The sequence below is a fragment of the Corythoichthys intestinalis genome, chromosome 15, assembly GCF_030265065.1.
Source record: "Corythoichthys intestinalis isolate RoL2023-P3 chromosome 15, ASM3026506v1, whole genome shotgun sequence".
Taxonomy (NCBI): domain Eukaryota; kingdom Metazoa; phylum Chordata; class Actinopteri; order Syngnathiformes; family Syngnathidae; genus Corythoichthys; species Corythoichthys intestinalis.
The window spans coordinates 10,044,551-10,059,870 of record NC_080409.1 but is presented as its reverse complement, the minus strand read 5'-3'; the positions used below and the strand labels follow the sequence as shown (position 1 = coordinate 10,059,870).

General features: G+C 39.8%; 1 protein-coding gene across 2 annotated transcripts in view; it reads right to left on the bottom strand.

Annotated features, from left to right (window-relative positions):
* Nucleotides 1–15,320, bottom strand: part of hif1aa (hypoxia inducible factor 1 subunit alpha a) — a 47,914-nt gene that overhangs the window by 29,074 nt on the left and 3,520 nt on the right. The gene's annotated exons all lie outside the window — the stretch shown is intronic.

Below are 15,320 nucleotides of genomic sequence, written 5' to 3'. Positions count from 1 at the left end.
GTCAATGATTATGATGATGATGACAATGACAATAAATTCATTCATTCATGTATCCGATTGATTATAATATATCTCTATATATCTCTGTCTATAAAACGATTTCATTGTTTATGCCATAATTCAGTGGTCTCCAAACTATTCCACATAGGGCCGCAGCGGGCACAGGATTTCATTCCAACAAAACAAGACAACACCTATGCACCAATCTGGTGTCTTACAAGTGTAATCAGTTGATTGCAGTCAGGTGCTGCTTGTTTTAGCAGAAACTTCATTGGTTAAACTGTCGGTACTCGATCGGTTGAAAGAAAAACCAGGCCCCACAGTGGCCCTTGAGGACCGGTTTGGAGACCCCTGCCATAATTAATCTTGCCATACAAATAATAAATTTCAATGAAAATACAATAAACATTTCAAGACAAATCCTGTATACATAACCTTCATTGGAAAGTATTAACCAGAAAACAAAATGATATATAAATGATTAAAAATATATATCAATGTAACTACCTAAACTATAAAGTAAAACCATTCATTTTATTAATATTTTGTTATATTTCTTCTGAATTAATATTGCTGCTGCGTGTGCATACGTTGTTTTACAGCTAAAATATTTTTTCTTAGGAGAGTGATAGTAGGACTAGCATATTGTAACTTGACACGATTGCCAACGGGTACATCGACTAGCTGGCACTAACCCTTTAATTGTCATTTATTTCATTTAAAATGTACCTACCTGGTGGATAACAATTGCCAGTATACCGAGCAAGTGACCCTCTTCATCCATTTTTACTTGCTCTGCGCTTGTCTGGGGAACTTCCCTCTCGAACTTCCACCAGCTTATCAATACCCCTTCCCTCTTTTTTTCTCTCTCCCTGTACCGGCTGCACGTCAGAGCGGCTGCCGCTCCCCTCTCACGCCGGGGCTGGGCTGCTGTTACCCGACGTGGCCGTTGCAGCCAGACTGCTGCTTGGGAAAATATTTGTCAACTTATGACATTTTGATGCTTCGCTCTACAGTTTCTTTATTTTTTTTCTTCCTAACCTTCTCCGCGCCACCCTTCTCTTTTCTTTTTTTGCCACCACCATCCATATTGTGCTCGTCGCCATTTTGCTTCCACAAGGAACCAATGAAGGCAACTTTGTGCTTCTTTCGTTCTTCTATCAGACTGGCGATGAACAGCCAGGCGCATTGCTGCCACCTGTTGGATTGGATGCGAACTGTAGATAATCAGAGGCTAGGGGGGACAAAAACAGTGATGTATAATGAATGGCGGCCGCCGGCCGTCCAGGGCACCGGCCGTTCTGTGATCCTCCAGAACCCACAGATTACCAGTCCGCCCCTGGACACCACACTTTGCTTGAGCTACAACTACAGTCCCTGACAAAAGTCTTGTTCCTTATCCATTTTGTAGAAACAATTGCTAATAACCTGACTTTTAATTATTCAATTGGTTTCAGAAATGGCTCATGTGAAAGCTAAGACACTCCCAAATGATGTTGAATGTACAAAAATAGTAGCCTGGTACACCAGACTCAACGCTGTTCCAGCTATTGAGTCTGGCCACCCTTCCCACGGAAACAATTTCCAGGGCGGAGCAAGCCACAGCATACAGACAGCGGAGTGGACCAATCAGCGACGGGCAGACGTGACGTTAGTAAAATGGCGACTTCAGGATGACGGACTTGCGCGCGTAAGTAAACATATGAAGAGAGCGGAGTTTATTTGACATGGCTAGCGCGAGACAGATTGTTGTCAGTGACTCGTGTCGATGTGTTTTTGGTCATTTAAAACTGATTTTACCGTGGATTGGAACATATTCTCGGCTCTGCCGTTCACCGTCTGTGTTGCTGAAGGGACGACTTTCGACGCGCAAGAGTGACGTTGCTCGTGAAGAACACGTAACGCAAATAAACGAATCTGATTTGTCGATTGATTTTGTATCTGCTCGAAAAGGCCGTCAATGGGATGGGTCCCAGACTATTTCTCTCTGTTTGAAAAATACAGGGAGAATAGTCTGGCAGAGCCAGGCTACAAAAATAGATTTGTTTCACTGAAAAAATATTTATCATTTAATGAAGACAAAGGTCAATTTATGGCAGGACAAAAGTTTTGTCGTCTACAGAAAGTAGTATGAAAATTGAACAAAAAATACTTCAGATACAAAAATATGTTACATAACATAAGCGAATTAAGTAGTGTTGCTGTGAGATCCAAATTTAATATTTTGTGTGACTTCCATGGGCTTGAAGGACTGCATCAATACAGTTCGGCAAGGATACATACAATTTATTGATGAAGTCATCAGGAACATCAAAGAAAGCAGTCTTGCATGCCTCCCAGAGTTCATCAACATTCTTGGGTTTCGTCTTCCATGCTTCCTCTTTCATCCTACCCCAGACATGCTCAATGATGTTTATGTCTGGTGACTGGGCTGGCCAGTCCTGGAGGATTTTGATCTTCTTTGCCTTGAGGAACTTTGAGGTAGAGATTGAAGTATGCGATGTAGCACCATCCTGCTGCAGAATTTGTCCCTTTTTATGGTTAGGAATGTATGAGAAGCTAAGATTTGTTGATATTTCAGACTTTTTATGTTGCCTTCCACACTGAAGATCTCTCACACACCCCCATACTGGATGTAACCCCAGACCATGATTTTGCCACCACCAAACTTCACTGTTTTCCGAGTGAATCTCGGATCCATGCGGGCTCCAGTAAGTCTTCTGCAATATTTGCGGCGACTGTGATGTAATTCAAAGGAAGATTCATCTGCCACTTTTCCAGCGTCCATCCTTTTGACAGGCTGTGGGCCTTGGCAAATTCCACACGGTTTTTTAATTGTCTTTTGTTTAATGCTGGTTTCCGGGCACTGATTTGACCATGGAGGCCATTTCTAGACAGAATTCGAAAGCGTGTTCTGGTTGACACAGGGACTTCAGGTGACCAGGTCTCGTGGAGCTCTGCTGCAGTGGAAAAAGGGCTGGCTTTGGATTTTCCAGCCAACAACCGGTCCTCCCAAGCAGTTGTCTTGCGGGGTCTGCCTGACCTGGGCTTGTCAAAAACGTCTCCAGTCTGTTCATATGTTTTTTTTTATCCTCTGTACCTGACGCTGAGACACATTGAAGGTGTCTGCCACATCTGCAGTGGATCTGGTCTTCAGGCTCTTGATAATTAACACTTTGGTCTCAGGAGGAATCTTAGGCATCTTGTCAGAGGTCAGGTTGCAGTTGATGTGGCAGTTTAGTGCACTGGGATTCTTTTTATACACAGCTGAGAGTTAATTGATCCATTATTGGTAACAGGTAAGGCTCTAATCTGGGATTGTGTGCATCTTTGACAAGACTTGTGTCTTTGCAAAAATCGACTCAATGGGCTTTACCAAGCTGTAAACATTAGAACACTTTTCAACAGTTTTGTCTGGTACCGAAATGTTATTCCAAAACCTGTTGGGATTAAAATTATCCATTTTTTGTAAGAAAATATTGATTACAAATATATTAGTGGGACACCTCCATGTCCATGCAAGCGACAAGACTTTAGTCAGGTACTGTATAAGGATAGGTTAGCTTCCATACAACAGGACTTATTAACAAATTTTGTTTCACACACATAAACACACATATACTGCACATTAACAGGTTGGCATAGATGTAAAATACTACAGACATAGTTTCCAATCAGAGATGTAACAGAAAGCACTCAACAGCGTCAATGCGACTGACAGGCTGTGTAATGTAAAAGTGAATGAGCATGTGTTCCAAACTGCGTCACGCAGTGGATACTAGAGGTGGGAATCTTTGGGTACCTAACGATTCGATTACGATTCAGAGGCTCTGATTAGATTATAAATCGATTATTGATGTAACCCAAACACCCCCCCCCCCTTTTAATGTTTTGTACATTAGTTCCAAAATAGTTTAAAAATCCTATTAGGCTAAACCAAACTAATATTTAAGTATCAAGTTAACAGTTAAAAAAATTAAATAAACTACTCAAGTTCCCATTCTTTATCAGCAGCTTTAAACTACATTCAATCAATTTAATGATGTGAATCAACCGTTAAAGTTGATAAAATTGCTCCCGTTATTCAATAATTTCCCTTCTGTCTACTTTCAACATGTCAAAGTTTTAAAACGGTTTCATTATTTAAAGATAGATTCAAGTCAAGATTTTGATGATTTAGGAGTATTTCAGATAAAAAGTTAATTAGGTTAGCTACAACAGAGCCTTCTAGAGAAGTCTACTGCTTTAAGATGGCGGCTGTTTACAACACGGCAGCTACTAAACGGCAAGCCTGTCGTTTCGCATCTACAGTAGTTCTTTTTAAATGTTCTAACACCGCCGTCGTCTGTCATTTAGCATCTAGTTCTGCAAATATGTGACATCCACCATAGCCGTATGTGGCCGTATGTTTGTAGCAACCAGCAACTGGGCATTGTTTGAACCAGCTGTCGGCCGCAGTCAGGTATTTTTGTTTTTTTATCTAGCGGCATGAGTTGAACATGATATTTGCTCTCGGTCCGTTCCTATGATATTTGCTCTCGGTCCGTTCCTCATTGCGTCCTGAAGACCGAGCCGACTGTGTTTTAGTTCTGTTATACCTGGTATAATTCAATAATCGGAATTTGGATGTTTGTGAATCGTTCTCGAATCTTCCACGGCCGAATCGCGAATAATCTAAGAATCAGAAATTTCGCACGCCTCTAGTAGGTACAGTAAATTATTATGACCACAAAGTGGCAGTAACATGCTGCTAAATGTTAACTGGCTATAAAATATGGTGACTCCAGCCAGCACAAGAGTTTTTTTTAAAATGATAAATGGCAGAAATTAAATACCTAATCCTGTTCAATTGATTACGATCCCCTGAAAAATGGCCCGATTTGCCATCACGTGATCAGATCGGGACATTCCTAGTTTATGCCAGCAATAACACTTATTTTGGCTTGCTACGATTGCACTTTCAAAAGAGCATTAAATGCGAATACATGCTGAAACTATGTTTCTTCAAACCATGCAGAATTGCACTTTCATTTCACAACAGCAACAGATGCATTTATAACTCAAAATACCTTAGGTTAGCCTAAAACGGTTTTAAAAAAATTAAAAAATGAGGATCTAAGTCCAACAAAAGAACAATTTGCTAACTTCCATACCAAGAGTCCACTAGCTTAAATACTATAAATGCTAACTTTTTATTTATTTATTTTTTTTCTACAAAGCTCTTAACAAATTGTTTCAACACATGTTCCCACCAAAAACTGTTAAATATACTTTTAAACTAAATAACGAATGCATTAACAAACATACTTTATGTCGGTCTTTACAGGGAGCAGCTGGATTCAGCCATGTTAGACAAGCCATGGTATACTCAATGTTGCCACTAGAGGGCAGTATACCCACCCAAATCAATAAAAGTAAAAGCAACACTTTCAAAAGAAACCGTTACAATGTCACCCTAATTAAACGAATCCTCAAAGCAGCAAAATTTGATTCGAAACTCTTTTCTAATAGAACTACTTGAGTTAATTAATCATTGAGCAATAATCGCTTGTATATTAAATATTGGTGTTTCTTATTCATTTTAACTAAGCAGACTAAGCTGAGAGAACGGCTAAATATAGAAATGAAGAATGGAACCGAAAGCACATTCACAGTGTGAAATACATTTATGCCCTAGCAAAAATCCAACCATGATTGTGTAAAATGCTTCGACAGCCAAAAATGTCAGCAGCTTATAATAAAATACTGTATCTGCAATATTTGAATTGGCGAACTTATTTATGGAGGCTGCTTTCACAAGGTAAATAATTCAACAGTCTGACTGAGTGGAGTTATATATCTGCCACATTGTAGAGGAGCTTATTTTCCAAGCACAGATACTACAAACCACATTTCCAATGACGTCTAGACAAGGGCTGCAAATAACGATTATTTTCATAATCAATTAATTGGATGACTGATTTTAAATTTGAGAGAAAAATATGTGCAAATTATTGATATCGACTGATTTTTATCGTGATGATTTTTGCCATATCGCCCAAGTTTAATACAGTGATACCTCTACATACGAATTTAATTAATTCCAGGACCTGGTTTGTAATTCAAAACGGTGGTATGCCGAGCGGGATTTTCCCATAAGAATACATTATAATTCGATTAATTCGTTCCACAGCCCAAAAACCTACACTAAGTCCTTAATAAATACTACAAGTACAATTACTGATTGTAATTACACATAGCAAAACAAATCAATTATAAATATAAATTAGGAATAATAATAATATATTACAGGTAGCAATAATAACAAATTAATGTAAGGAATCGGGTCCTAATGTGGCAGTTGTGTTTTGCATGGTGTTTCTGAACGCACTGGTGACTGACGAGGGGGGGGGGGGGGGGGGAGAGAGAGAGGGGGAGAGGGAGAGGGGGAGAGGGAGAGAGAGAGAGAGAGATGCATGCAGTAGAATGGGGAGTTTTTACTTTTGCTTTTCATGTTCTGGGGACCAGTGAGCCGCGTTGTCTAGCCAGTTCACTCACACGCAGACCACGCTCATATTTTTCTATCATTTCCTCCTTAATTTCAATGGTAAGTGTCACTTTGTTCACCACCTGCACTAACCTTCTTGATACCCATGTTGATTTCTCTCACAAGAAAATCCGCCGTGCGTCCGTCTTCGGGAAAACAATGAAATTATGACGCTGTCATAAATCGTCGTATAAATCGAGACAAAGGGCAAGTCAAATTTTACGTTGGATGTCAAAAGGTTCGTATGTCGAGGTAGCACTGTACTTGTGTTGTTTTTTTTAAACTGAGCCAAATCAGAGGGTTCAAAGAGCCGCGGGTTGCTGACCCCTGGGCTAAAGCGATTAACCAGTACTTCCAGTTAATAGGTTTGACTGCTAACATTAGCCAGTAGCTCTACCCAGTTAGCTGCTGCCTGGCTAAGAAAAATGTTTATAGATTTTGCAAGCGTTAACTGTTTTAATAAAAGAATCAAAGTTAACATTAAAAAAAAAAAAGTTGGGTCTATAATTATTTTGAAGTATTTGATGCTAATAGGTTAGAGAAGTGACGGTGACAGCTTGATGCCGAGATGTGACAACAATAGTTTGACTGGAGACATACACTGCTCTCTCGAAATCAAATAGCTCATAAAAACAACACAATCCCAAGCAGAAATGAACACTTTCCCAGGCGAGAGGAGAATGTTACATAACAGTACTCATGCACATGGGCTCATGCAGGACCCAGCAGTCCTCTGCGGTTCAACATTACAATACGAAACATGCATACCATAGAATGATAGTCTTTATGATTCTCTGTTTTCAAATGCAGCTACCAATAAATACAATGACTGTATAACATTATACACTGCTGGCCAAAAATATTGGCACCCCTGCAATTCTGTCAGATAGTGCTCAATTTCTCCCAGAAAATGATTGCAATTACAAATGTTTTAGTAGTAATATCTTCATTTATTTTGCATGCAATGAAAAAACACAAAAGAGAATGAAAAAAAATATTAAAACTTATCATTTTACACAGAACTCCAAAAATGGGCCAGACAATACTTGTTAGCACAACCTTTAGACAAAATAACTGCGAACAACCGCTTCCGGTATCGATCAATGAGTTTCTAACAATGCTCTGCTGGAATTTTAGACCATTCGTCTTTGGCCAACTGCTCCAGGTCTCTGAGATTTGAAGGGTGCCTTCTCCAAACTGCCATTTTCAGATCTCTCCACAGGTGTTCTATGGGATTCATTGCGGGCCACTTTAGAAGTCTTCAGTGCTTTCTCTCAAACCATTTTCTAGTGCTTTTTGAATTGTGCTTTGAGTCATTGTCCTGATGGAAGACCCATGACCTCTGAGGGAGACGCAGCTTTCTCACACTGGGCCCTACATTATGCAAAATTTGTTGGTAGTCTTCAGACTTCATAATGCCATGCACACGGTCAAGCAGTCCAGTGCCAGAGGCAACAAGCAACCCCAAAACATCAGGGAACCTCCGCCATGTTTGATTGTGGGGACTGTGTTTTTTTCTTTGAAGGCCTGTTTTTTTTCCCCCTGTAAACTCTATGTTGATGCCTTTTCCCAAAAAGCACTAATTTTGTCTCATCTGACCAGAGAACATTTTTCCAAAACGTTTTTGACTTTCTCAGGTAAGTTTCGGCAAACTCCAGCCTGGCTTTTTTATGTCTCTAGGTCAGAAGTGGGGTCTTCCTGGGTATCCTACCATAGAGTCCCTTTTCATTCAGACGCCGTCAGGTAGTACGGGTTAACACTGTTGTACCCTCGGAGTGCAGGACAGCTTGAACTTGTTTGGATGTGAGTCGAGGTTCTTTATCCACCATCCGTACAATCTTTCGTTGAAATCTCTCGTCCATCTTTCTTTTCCGTCCACATCTAGGGAGATTAGCCACAGTGCCATGGGCTTTACACTTACTGATGACACTGCGCAAAGTAGGCAGAGGAACATTCAGGTCTTTGGAGATGGACTTGTAACCTTGAGATAGCCCATGCTTCCTCACAATTTTGCTTCTCAAGTCCTCAGACAGCTTTTTGGTCTTCTTTCTTCTCTCCATGCTCAATGTGGTACACACAAGGACACAGGACAGAGGTTGAGTCAGCTTTAATCCATTTTAACTGGCTGCAAGTGTGATACTTTTGTCCCGCCCATTTTTGTAGTTTTGTGTAAAATGATTATGATTTTTCCCCCCCATTCTCTTTTGTGTTTTTTCATTGCAAGCAAAATAAATGAAGACATTACTACCAAAGAATTTGTAATTGCAATCGTTTTCTGGGAGAAATTAAGCATTTTCTGACAGAATTTCAGGGGTGCCAATACTTTTGGCCAGCAGTGTACACTGTAGGGGTGTGACAATATATCAAAAAGGTGATATATCATGATACTTTGTAGCCTAAAAGGTTAACGATATGCTCCTGCCAGTAAATCGATCGTTTTAAAAAGGAACCAACAGGTTGCTGCCAAAATCTTCCATTAGAATTGGGTCTATGTTAGCTCGCTGGCTGCCATGGATGGTACGAGACGGGGCCGGATGTATGGGGGGGCCGGGGTGGGCACGGCCCACCCAGACGTGAGTCGTGCCCACCCAATCAAAATGTCGGTGTTCTGTTGTTACGCATAAAAGATTGATGGGTTTTGTGATTGAGTACCTGAGTTTTATTGCTTTTACGTCTTATTAGCATCATCTAGTGGACGCCTTAATTTACTACATCTCATGCGCACTTTATTTGAAAGAAACTGCAACACGGAAGTGACGTTTTTCAGTAGAGAATCACACGACGACGGCCGCAGTCAGTTCGCGCTGTCTCTGTGACCACTTTGCCTTGAATTTGAGGTTGCATTGCCGGTATGTATCGTTTTTTGTGTTTAAAAACGTAAATATGTGAACTGTGTGTACTTCAGTGCAAAAAAGTGAGACAGACTCACTTAGCAAAAAAACTTGTGATATGCTAATTACCCACGAGTTAGAGGGCCGGCAAAATGGCGTCTCAGGCGCTCTGCTAATTGTTTATTCATATTTTCATATGCAGTTTGCTACAGATAGGGCATTACATATGCGATTTCATATATTGTGCATATTTTCATTGTGTTGTTTTGTCTGTTTTCTTTCGTTTCACCCTTTTGAGTGTTAATAAACCTGCTTAGACAAAGCCACGTCTGCAGAGTCGTTGACACGAGAAAGGTGTTCATAGCAACGACTATCGTGACGGCACAGTCGGGAATATCTATTGTAGCGTCGCACTGGATATAGAGAACGCACGGAGAGTTGGTCTCACCTACTTTTTTATTGCAGGATTAACGGTTACTGTTGGCCGCAACTACGCCAAACAAGCAATCACCAAAACAAGCTGTTTTTCCAACCTCATTTGTTATCCGGGCGCTTCCTCTCTCTCTTCCAGACACATTATCGCAGTCGGACATCCGGGCATTAATGACGTCATCAGCCACAACAAAGCGTCGCCATTTTGAAATGGGGGCTAAATAATGCTTGGAGGCGAATTACCGGTTACGGCAGAAATAATCACTCCGTATATACTACCAGTTTTCTTAGTTCCACACAGTACATATTCCACGTAATTAATGAAGGTCAACTTACTGGGTGACTTTATGAGGTAGTTGTAGATGTTTCCGAACTCCACTGCAGGCAATTCCTTTGGATTGTTTGTCCAGCTATCAGCTGCGACTTTGTACGGGCAAATTTGCAGGCCAATACACGCTAATTTTAAGTTGTATCGCCTCCTCGCGTCTGTCAGCAGTGACTCGTGATAACAATAAGTCACGTTTAAGACGTTTCTATCAAAAAAAGACACAAAACACAGCTGAAATATATGAATTTCAGACGTTTGTCTACGGATGTTTCCCTGTGCGTGCCCCCATCTCAAAATGGCGACACGTTGCTTTGTGAGATGACGTCATCGTGACATCACGCCGACTGCGAGAATAAGTAGATAGATAAACCTAGATCCGGGCCTGGTACGAGACATCCAATTAATTTGGACTGGATAGAACATCAAGCGTCGTCAATAGCACTGAAACAACAGCATTCGCAGCAAGTCTTTTGTGGGCTTTTACAGGTCACTCTCTGTTCATATTAGGGCATTTACAGGTTGATTTTGTGTCACTTCCTATTCATTTTGGGGACATTCTTGAGTCAGTAACTCAAAATCAACAGGAAGTGACCCGTAAATGCCCCAAAAAGAAGAGGAAGTGACCGAAAATCAACAAGAAATGGTGCGATTCATGCCCCAAAATGAACTCATTGCTTGGCATTGGCTGCCAATGACAGCCGTAGACGTCCAATCGGCTTGAAGTGGAAGGGATGGCAGCGAACCAACGAATGGCATTCGCTGCCACCCTCCCACTTCAAACGGATTGGGTGTCTACTCGTGATTAACTAATTGCAATTCACAGCAGATGGATGAAAATAGCTCGTTTTTCTGTTGTTGTAACCGCCATATCGTGAGATCATCATTATCGTGAGCATTGTATCACAAATCGTATCGGATCTTGATTTACCCAGGAGTTCCCACCTCTATTCCACAATAGTCTGTGACAGATGTGAACCAGAGGATTGGAGATTAACGCTGAATGAAACCAGTGCACAATGAAAATCCCTGGTGGATTTCTGTGTTATGTTGTTTCCAGCGGTTGACACATTTGACTGGAGACCAATCAATCAGTCCTGTAAATATTTTGTATATATTACATGATTCAGTGGGCTGAAGCGCCGCTTGTAGAAGCTCCGTGAGACAACCAGAAAAGGGCCTAAAATGTCAGGCCAAAGGCCCTTTTGGTGATATTGTAATAGAAAACAGGACACAAAATGCAAGTAGTGATGAGTTCATTATACAAATCCCTCAATAAAAGCCAGACTACAATGAAAGGGAAATCTTATTGTGGTCAGGAGCATTGGTGAAGAAAAAAAATAGCGGTCCCTAATTGCAGCTTGGATGAAAAAAACAACAACAACAAATAATGAGGATTAACTCCAGGAAAGAGAAAAAAGTAAAAAGTGCAATGACTGCCAGTAGTTCGCTCTTGAAACAGTGTGCCAACATTCCTCTTGCTTAGTGTTCTGTTCACTGCCTTTAGATGTTGCTCACGTGTTGTCGTTGTTTTAAGGCAAGGAGCTTAAAACAAAAGGAAGCAGTAAATAGTAGGGGTGTGTAAAAATATCGAAATGGTGATATTGTGATACTATGCAGCCCAAAAGGTTATCGATACACTCAAGCCAAGAATCACGCCATGTAAAAAACTCAGTCACTTTGAAAATGCAAATATTGTCTGGTGAGGGTATTTGGAAGAATCATTTAAAAAAAAAAAAAAAGAAAAAAAAAGGTGGCTTGATGGTGAACTGACTTGTACCAGCACCGTTCCACACAGATCTTCTAAGGTTTTGTAAACTCATTAGGCTGGCAGGCATTTGTTGACAACACATCAGACTGGTTCAGTTTTGAAGACACAAAGAGAACATTGGCTGCCTTTTATGAGGGGGAAAAATGCAGAGGTAGTTCAGGCGAGCCGACAAAAACAAAAGAGCAGGGGGGCTAGGGGTGCCGGGCAACCTAATGACGAGAGGCGACATCTGAAGCTAGACTCTTAGGCTATAGGTCCAGCGGAAAATGTCATTTTATCAACTGGCGCCTAAAGACACCCACTCAAATGCTGGCACAACACTTGTCTTGATTAATGAAGTGTTTGTAATGTTAACAGCAGTGCTGGAATGTAACAAAGTAAAAGTACTTTTTTGTGTGTGTGTGTATCTGTAATTGAGTACAAATATGAAGTGGTCCTTTTTACTTTAACTGTACTACATTTTACAGCACGCATCTGTATTTTATACTCCACTAGAGCTGTCCTAACTAGTCGACGTAGTCAATGTCATCGATGATGTAAATCCGTCGACGTGCACGCCATCCCGTCGACAGTTATTGAAGGGTTAAAAAATATATACACATGGAAAGTTGAGAATGAGAGTGGCACAAAGTCATATAAGCGCTCCAGAGTGGCTAAAGCATGGACTTATTTCAACGAAACAAAGGAGAGTACACTGTTAGGTGCGGGTGCCAAACTTGCATACCAAGGCAGCAAGTCTGCCGTGAATGAACACCTGAAGCGCCGTCACCTATTTGTAATTTTGGATAGATGACAGGAGACAACAAGCTGGCAGATCGTAAATCCATATAAGCAGTGTTGTTAATTACGGCCTTAAGAGTATAACAACGTTATTTTTGTCAGTACTGAGTGATCTAATTAATTAGATTACTCCAAATTCGCAATGTCGTTACCATTACTCTGGATGACATGTCCGAGAGACACAGAGAGCAGAGCGGAAGGGGGAGGACGAAAGAGGGTTGTGACGTCGTTGCGAACACGATGCTATGTGGCTCGGACCTCAGAGCGTTAGCATAGCATTCACGTTCTCGCTAGCATTAGCATTTACCATCTTTAACTCTCGGGCAACTTTTTATTTTTTTTTTAACATACAATTCGTGGCGTTCAAGTGGGTACAATTAATTCAAAATATTGGACTGTTTTCCTGTTGAGTATGCATTATCATCACCCAGTGGGTGTTGTCTTTGTAGATGCAACATAATAATTTGTTTTTGTTTTTTATTACCAAAAATAGTCACTTGCCCTAAACTTTTCTTGAATGACGTATCAATCTTGTATGATTTAAAAAAAAAAAAAAAAAAAAAGCAAACACTGGCCTGCTTACTATAGTCCATGACTGCACTAATCTTACTTACTTTATAACGTATTATGTATGTACATACTATCTTATTAATGCTACATTTTTTTAATATGTAGTTTTTTTTACCCTTTTTCAACCTTTTTTAAAGAATTGTCTTGAATCATGTTGGAAAGGTGAAGTCAGTGTTCTTAATCTGTTTACATACCATTCTCTTGAACCAATTATTGCTATTATCAGCATTTCACCTCATTGTTTATTTGTGATTTATTATTGTTATTTATGTGTTCATTTGTACTTTAAATCAACAAAAATCTAATTGCTATATTCGTTAAAAAATATATATATATTGGAATAGTCGACTAATCGTTAAAACAGTCTGCTGACTAATCGGGAGAAAAATAGTCCGTTGGAACAGCCCTATACTTCACTACTTTTCAAATTATCGCCTGCGTTTTGTTTGTTTTGTTCTCATTGTAAACTGATAGTTTTGTTTTCATGCCTCCGGCTCTTTCAATAAGCCCCGTGCAGCTATAGCGTAATTGAGTACTAGAGGTAGCAACACGAGTACAAGCATTATTAGGCAGGTGAAAAAGATATTGACCAATAAAAACCAACAGTGAGAGCAGCGCACCTTCAGATGGGTGAGTAAGCGTGTGTCCACTACATGCTCCTTTTGTGAAACATGTGTCAGGTGCTGCTTGGTAAGTTTTTTTTTTTAGCTTGATATGCCATGGTGCTTTAGCCTTTAAAAGGTCTGTGCTGAGTGATCATCACACACTAAATGTAACTTGTTGCGTTAGCATAGCATTCGCGTTCGAATTAGCATTTATCGTGGGGAGTGTCATCTTAAACTCTTGGAAAACTTTTTAGATACAGTTCAAGACGCTCTGGTGAGTTTAATCGAAAACAATGTACTATTTTCCTGCTGAGTGAGTGTTATCACGAAAATGGTGATGTCCTTGTGCACTCTACAATTATGTGCTCATCTGTCAATGTTCATTCGAAATTGTTGGAAACCTTTTTATTTATTTATTATTTATTCATTCATTCATGGACTACAACTTAAAGTTTAGAGACAAAAAACATTTAAATAATTGTTGACTAAAACTAGACGAAGAGAGCTTTTGAAATGACTAAAATATGACTAATAAGTATTTTTGCCCAAAAGACAGACGAAAATTAAAAGGGCTGTGAAAAACAACACTGGTATTAGCATTTAATGCTCTTTTGAAAGTGCAATCTATGCAAACCTTTGTTTTACATCTCCTAAAATTTATTCTGCAACACATTAAATGTTTTATTAATTATGAATGAATGAATTATTCAAACTAAATAGTTGATAGATTAATCGATTACTGAAATAATCAATAGCTGCAGCCCAAGTGAAAACATTAAAGCTTTTTGTGAATGCATTACAGTCATGAATTTAAGACTCTAAAATCAGTTTAAAAAAAACAAAACATACAAAACACTATTTTGGTAACAAGTTGTGTACTGGGCCTGGGCCACATAATACACATAACCATCTTTTAACTAAAAATGAACGATTTCAGGTTTTAAGGACTACGGTATATCCTAAAGTCTTCAAAGACATAGTTTAGGTTAAGTTCATGAGAAGCACACATTTGGAATTTCTTGAAAGGAAATGTGTTAGGTCAGAGTCCGTCCATTAGATAATTTCCTTTTGACGTAAATGGAAGAAAAATACAAGATATATTTGGCCAACTTTAATATGTAAAATACTCTTTACAAACACCTCCAAATTAAAATCCTCCTATGTCCTGCATTTTCCGGTCAGGGCACAAGTATCTTCTGACAGGATTTACTGCACAGTTTACTTGATTTTGCAATGCCTTGGGGTACTTTTAAAAAAGCCATGAAGTCAACTCGTCCTCAACTTTGTTAACATGAAGGCAGTGCACTCGATTAGCTAAGCTCAACATCCATTGCAACACCAATTTGGCAACTGCTTCTGACTGACGTCAATCCTCAGTGATTAAAAGGTGAGGCAGCAATAATACCGCAAAGTAGCTCTGTGTCACATAACTTGCATCAAATCTGAATACCTCTACTACTCAGCCATTAACATATAATAG